Raw genomic sequence first — 7,562 nt, 5'->3', positions numbered from 1 at the left:
TGGCTTGATACGGCATTACTTATATAACGAGCATGGGGTGTAGGATATACCCTTATATACTCCTAGTATAGTACCGGCTTGATACGGCATTACTTTATACCAGCATGGGGTAGTATGGTATACCCGGTATATACTCGCTATATATACTGGCTTGGATACGGCATTACTTATATACGAGCATGGGGTAGTAGGATATACCCGCTATATGACTCGCTAGTATAGTACCGGCTTGATACGGCATTACTATATAAAGGCATGGGGTATTAGGATATACCCGGTATATGACTCGCTAGTATAGTACTCTGGCTTGATACGGCATTACTTATATACAGCATGGGGTAGTAGGATATACCCGCTATGACTCGCTAGTATAGTACTGGCTTGATACGGCATTACTTATATACGGCATGGGTGTAGTAGATATACCCGGTATAACTCGCTAGTATAGTACTGGCTTGATACGGCATTACTATTAAAGGCATGGGGTAGTAGGATATACCCGGTATATGACTCGCTAGTATGTTACTGGCTTGATACGGCATTACTTATATACGGCATGGGGTAGTAGGATATACCGCTATATACTCGCTAGTATAGTACTGGCTTGATACGGCATTACTAATATACGAGCATGGGGTAGTAGGATGGATATCCGGTATATGACTCGCTAGTATAGTACTGGCTTGATACGGCATTACTAATATACGAGCATGGGGTAGTAGGATATATCCGGTATATGACTCGCTAGTTATAGTACTGGCTTGATTACGGATTACTTTTATACGAGCATGGGTAGTAGGATATATCCGGTATATGACTCGCTAGTATAGTACTGGCTTGATACGGCTATTACTTATATACGAGCATAGGTAGTAGGGTATACCCGGTATATGCCTCGCTATTATAGTACTGGCTTGATACGCATTACTTATATACGACCATGGGGTAGTAGGATATACCCGGTATATAACTCGCTAATATAGTACTGGCTTGATCTGGGCCATTACTTATATACGAGCATGGGGTAGTAGGATATACCCGCTATATAACTCGCTAGTATAGTACTGGCTTGAACGGCATTACTTATATACGAGCATGGGGTAGTAGGATATACCCGCTATATAACTCGCTAGTATAGTACCGGCTTGATACGGCTTACTTATATACGAGCATGGTGTAGTCGGAATACCCGGTATATACTCGCTAGTATAGTACTGGCTTGATACGGCATTACTTATACGAGCATGGGGTTAGTTGGATATACCCGGTATAAGACTCGTTTACCAGCATGGGGTAGTAGGATATACCCGGTACATAACTCGCTAGTATAGTACTGGCTTGATACGGCATTACTTATATACCAGCATGGGGTAGTAGGATATACCCGGTACATAACTCGCTAGTATAGTACTGGCTTGATACAGTATTACTTATATACCCGCATGGGGTGTAGGATATACCCGCTATATTACTCGCTAGTATAGTACTGGCTTGATACGGCAGTACTTATATACGAACATGGGGGTAGTAGGGTATACCCGGTATATGACTCGCTAGTATAGTACTGGCTTGGTACGGCATTACTTATATATAAGCATGGGGTAGTAGTATATACCCGCTATGACTCGCTAGTATAGTACCGGCTTGATACGGCATTACTAATGTACGAGCATGGGGTAGTAGGATATATTCGGTATATGAATCGCTAGTATAGTACTGGCTTGATACGGCATTACTTATATACGAGCATGGGGTAGGAGGATATACCCGCTGCATAACTCGCTAGTATAGTACTGGCTTGATACGCATTACTATATACGAGCATGGGTAGTAGGATATATCCGATACATGACTCGCTAGTATAGTACTGGCTTGATACGGCATTACTTATATACGAGCATGGGGTAGTAGTATATACAATGGCTGTTTGTACAACATGCATGCCCCCCATATGGGCTCTCAGTTGTAGAGGCAGCCATTGTGTGAATACGTTTTTGTCACTGTGACCGTTGACCTAGTGACCTGAAAATCAATAGGGGTCATCTGCCAGTCATGATCAATGTTCCTTTGAAGTTTCATGATCCTTAGTTTCATGATCCTAGGCCTAAGCATTCTTGAGTAACCTTCTTGAAACCATTTTATTATTTGGAATAACTGTGACCTTGACCTAGTAACCTGAAAATCAAGATGGGTCATCTGCCAGTCATGATCAATGTACCAATGAAGTTTCATGATCCTAGGCCTAAGCGTTCTCAAGTTATCATCCGGAAACCATCTGATGGACGGTCCGACCGACCGACATGTGGAAAACAATATACCCCCTCTTCTTCGAAGCGGTGCACAATTAGAGAGCGGACACCATGCTCAAAGTTTAAAACGCACTAAGTGACCCCTTGGCCTTGATTTTGACCCGGCATTTCCCATATTCGAACTTGACCTAGACATCATATAGATACAACATCTGACCAAGTTTGGTGAAGATCGGGTAAAAACAACTTGAATTAGAGAGCGGACACTTAATACGGACCGACAGACAAGACAGGCAGACGGACCGACAAACTTCGTTTGTGGGGGTATAAAAATGTATTAATAATGCTACTGGTATTCATTTCTGCGTATTTTAGTCTTATATACAATATTAAAGTTTCTATTAAGTGCATTATTCCAATTTACTATTCATGACACTAACTTCTACGTTATAAACAAATACTTTCAGATCATTTGCTGTTATTTGTAACTGAACGAGCAAAGAAAAAAATCTTACGTTTTGAATAACTAATAAATCCTTCCAACAATAAGCATTTTTCCTTGTGACTTGACTTTCACTGGGAATCCAACCCAGATCTCCGACTTACTTAGTAAGTCGGCATGTTTTCTTTACACCATGAAAGCGATAAGTTTGAAGGAAAAGCTAATCATTATGTACACAAAATATATTTAACGGATAAAATTTTAGAAGTCTTTTTCCTACAAGTCTGATTAACCATTTGACCCCCATGGCATGGCCAGTTTTATGCTAACACAATGTGTTTAGTTTTACTACATTTACACGATGCTTGCTGAATACCAAATATCTATGCAGTCAGATTCATAGATAATTTTCCACTTTTTACATATAAGGAAAACAAGATACTACAAAGCAGGGTTAATTAAATTTGGACTTGCTCACATTTTGGCAAATGACAATTTTCCAAAACAATCAAATTATTGAACAAGAGCCCTAAGGTGCTCAACTGTGACCAGAAGTAACTAAACTATTCTGAGAGGGTGTAGTTTAGAATAATAAATGAACTTAATGAAAAATATGTAATTTGTAGACAAATTATTATTTATAAACGTGACTTTGCTTATCATTACAGCAAATGTTTTGACAAACTTTAAACAAGATGTGTTTGCGAAACACAATGTCCCCCTATATGACGTTTGACCTTGTAGGATGACCTTGACCCTTCACCACTCAAAATGTGCAGCTCCATGAGATACACATGCATTTCAAATATAAAATTGCTAGCTTCAATATTGCAGAAGTGACATTACATGATCAATTTTGACCCATATATTTGACCTTGAAGGATGACCTTGACCTTTCACCACTAAAAATGTGCAGCTCAATGAGATACACATGCATGCCAAATATCAAGTTGCTATCTTCAATATTGCAAAAGTATAATAAAATGAGCGATTTTGGACACATATATTTGACATCTGACCTTGAAGGATGAACTTAACCTTTCACCACTCAAATTGTGCAGCTCAATGAGATACACATGCATGCCAAATATCAAGTTGCTATCTTGAATATTGAAATACTGCAAAAGTGTACATTAAATGAGCGATTTTGACCCATATATTTGTCCTTTGACCTTGAAGGATGACCTTGACCTTTCACCACTCAAAATGTGCAGCTCCATGAGATACATATGCATGCAAAATATCAAGTTCCTATCTTCAATATTGCAAAAGTTATTGCAAATGTTAAAAGTTGCGCAAACCAACCAACCAACAGACCAACCAACAGACAGGGCAAAAACAATATGTCCCCCACTACTATAGTGGGGGGACATAAAAAAGGAACACAATTTTAAATGCAACTTCCAGTGTTTACAAGCTTTTTTTAATTTGACATTTTGACCCACTTTTTGACGTTATGTGATCCAGTTTCAAAGTCAGCTGAGATTACATTGGGCCAAATGCTCTGATCATCTTTCATGAAAAATGCACATAAAAAGGGCCAATTGTGTGTTAACAAGGTTCTACTCTAGCACATTAAGAAAAACTGTCATGTCCACTGGCAGCCATGTTAGTCTACAAACCGGAACCAGTTACAAACTCGACAACTGAGCTATCATTAGAATAAACATTCTGACCAAAATTTATGGAGATATGGCTAAAAATGTCACTTCTAGAGAATTTACAAGGTTTCATTATAGCCATATAAAGACAATTGCCTCGTGCTCTAGTGGATATGTTTTTTGAATAGACATAAAAATTTCGAAACTGGACTGAGCCATCATTTGAACAAATATTCGACCAAAATGCATGAAGATTGGAAAAAAAACAGTGACTTCACTAGTGTTCAAAAGGTTTCACTATAGCTATATAAGGAAAACTGCCCAGCCCTGTTACATACGGTCATTTATGAAGTTCCACAACTGTTGTCGTACGTTAAACAGTTTTCTAGATAGTAATTTCCCACTATTTTTTCCATCAGTGCAGCTTATGATCAACAATTAACTAGTCACTTCCACTTTAAAACCTGTCCACTGTAAACACAAGGTTTACTGTTTTGACCTTTTTATACTTTTTATTTCTTATTGCTTTTGAAATATCATCTTATATATAATGTTATAATGTTCGCATGTATCTCCAATTATATTCTACAACACCGGTTCAATACATTGAGCTGTACACTATAAATGTAGGGACTAAAATATGATGATAACATTTCTCATCTCTTCTTCTTCTTGTCAATCACTCAAATGGAAACACTGGCCCCTGTGGTACACATTCTTTTTGATCAGCATGTTTTGTCTGCCAAACTGAAAAAATAATAATCACAAATAAACATTTTAAAGAGAAGTGTAATGCCCCAACACTAATCTTTAGTTTCAAAACAATTGTAATGTCCAAACAAATTAAACTAAAATATCAAAGTGTGCAAATTCAAATGCTTTTTACTTTGAGCTAATAGAGAGAGTTATACAGACAACAAGACATTTGCACATGGTGAATACTTGTGTTATTTGGATAAGGCATTACCATAATATAGTCTGAGCAGTAGTAGGACGCAATGCATGCCTCTCCAACCGCTCAACTATTGTGACTGCTAGATGATGATTTCAGCTGAGGAGCTAAACAAAAATGAGCAAGGGCCATAGTTCTGCAAAATTTGGGCTCATACATAATTTATTCCTTTAAGATGCCAATGTCTCCAATGTTGACTAGAAATGGCGCGGCAGAGACCGACGCATATCCCCACGCCGCATGTTTGACACAGGGGCGCCCCAGGGTTGGTAATGGGGCCATGCATAGTTGACCGTATTGTCATAAGAGAAGTTCAGTATTAATTAGAAGTGAATCGGTGTAGAAATGAAGAAATTATAGTAAAAGGCAATTTTGGGTGGGCGTGGCCTATGTGGGAGGGGCACCCCAGGGTTGGTTATGGGGCCATACATACTTGAGATTGACCGTATTGTCATAAGAGAGGTTCAGTATTAATTTGAAGTAAATGGGTGAAGAACTTTTAAAGTTATCGAAGGATCCAGAAAAGTGTCAGACTGACAGACACAGAGCGCAAGCCGTAAGTCCCTCTCCTTTTTCAAGGGTAGGAAACTAACAAGTTTTGATAATAATGTAAAAATAATGGTCAAAACAAGAAACTGATTGAAATACAAAGTTAGGGTCGCCCAAAGGGTGTTCTCATTATGTTATATGCACAAACAGGGATTTCAGATATTAAAGGGATCAGGACCATGGATAATTAATAAACCCTCATGTCAATTTCATGTGAATTGCCAGCATTTAATTCTTACGTTCACCTACCATTACTAACATCAAGAGTGTCTTGGTTTGGGTCAAGCTTTCGTATATTGTTTGGAGGCATAGTGTAATAGCTGTGATATTTTAGGAATAAAATGAACCTAAACACAAAACTGAAGCAAATCTGCACCTTTCTAGGTATATTTTGACCTTTGACCTTGAAGGATGACCTTGACCTTTCACCGCTCAAAATGTGCAGCTCCATGAGATACACATGCATGCCAAATATGAAGTTGCTTTCTTCAATATTGCAAAAGTTATGGCAAAATATTAAAGTTGGAGCAAACAAACAACAGACAGACCAACAGACAGGGCGAAAACAATATGTCCCCCACTATAGTTCATTCCAACGCTCACGGACACTGGAACCCCGGGGAGAGTAGGAAAGCTCCACTATATATATTTCATATATAATAGTCGAGCTAAAAACCCTATTTTACTATGATTCAATGCCATAACTCAGGGGTGTCTGGGTCTATTTGGCCCATTATCTAACTTGACCTAGATGTTATTGCCTTACACATTTTCATGAAGTTTGGTGAAGATCTGATGACAATTGCTAGACTTATTGAAAGGAAAATAATCCGGACGGACTGACAGACGGACTTACTAACTTACAGACGACGGATGGACTAACAAACTAAAGGACGGAGCGATTTTAATATGCCCTCAAAATCGCTGGTTCGAGGGCATAAAAACGACATTGTATAAAATGTATTGTATTTCTTAAACTGTATGAACTGTTATATCATACATGCCATACGTCCCGGATTTTCCGGGACAGTCCCGGAAATGAAGAAATTTTCCCGCTGTTCCGGAAATCTGTCAAATGTCCCTGAATTTACAAAATCCATATATACATGTACCTTATCTTAGGCTTAACTGCACCTCGAATCTGTGTATATATGCAGCGTCTCCATGACAATGCCTACCCGAATAGGCAGACTACGCTACGTGTCAAAATCGATCAATTAACAGGGGTCCTGTTATCATATTGATTGTCTCACGTTCGCTGTCAAACCGAAAAGGCGGCATTGTTTTGGTTGTTAATTGACTTATATCTACATCGAAACAAGAGTGTAACTAATGTGTGACTGTACGGATTTTAAGTTGACGATCTACCGGTACTGTTTTGTTGTATTTGTTTTATGTGATTGGTTGTATGTATTGTGAATTGATTTGAGTTGACAATCTAACGGTACTGTATTGTTGTATTTTTTATTATATAAATGTTATAAATGAATAAAGGCGTATCAACAACTACGCGTTACACACCGGTCTTAATAACAATAACGCAGTGACGTCACCATCTATGTTTAGAACGCTTACACTGAAAACACATGGCCTGTATCTAGTAAAGGAACTAGTAATGTTTAATTTGACGTTAATAGATCAAGTATATTTCGGATAGGCTTTCGAACTTTTGCAATTAACGATGCGAAACAAAACAAAACGTACCAAAAATGCATATGTCTATAAATATCGCTACATTTTATACATGTCCCGGAAAATCGGCAAAAGTC

The sequence above is a fragment of the Dreissena polymorpha genome, chromosome 7 (assembly GCF_020536995.1).
Source record: "Dreissena polymorpha isolate Duluth1 chromosome 7, UMN_Dpol_1.0, whole genome shotgun sequence".
NCBI lineage: Eukaryota > Metazoa > Mollusca > Bivalvia > Myida > Dreissenidae > Dreissena > Dreissena polymorpha.
Note: the sequence above shows the minus strand (reverse complement) of the source record.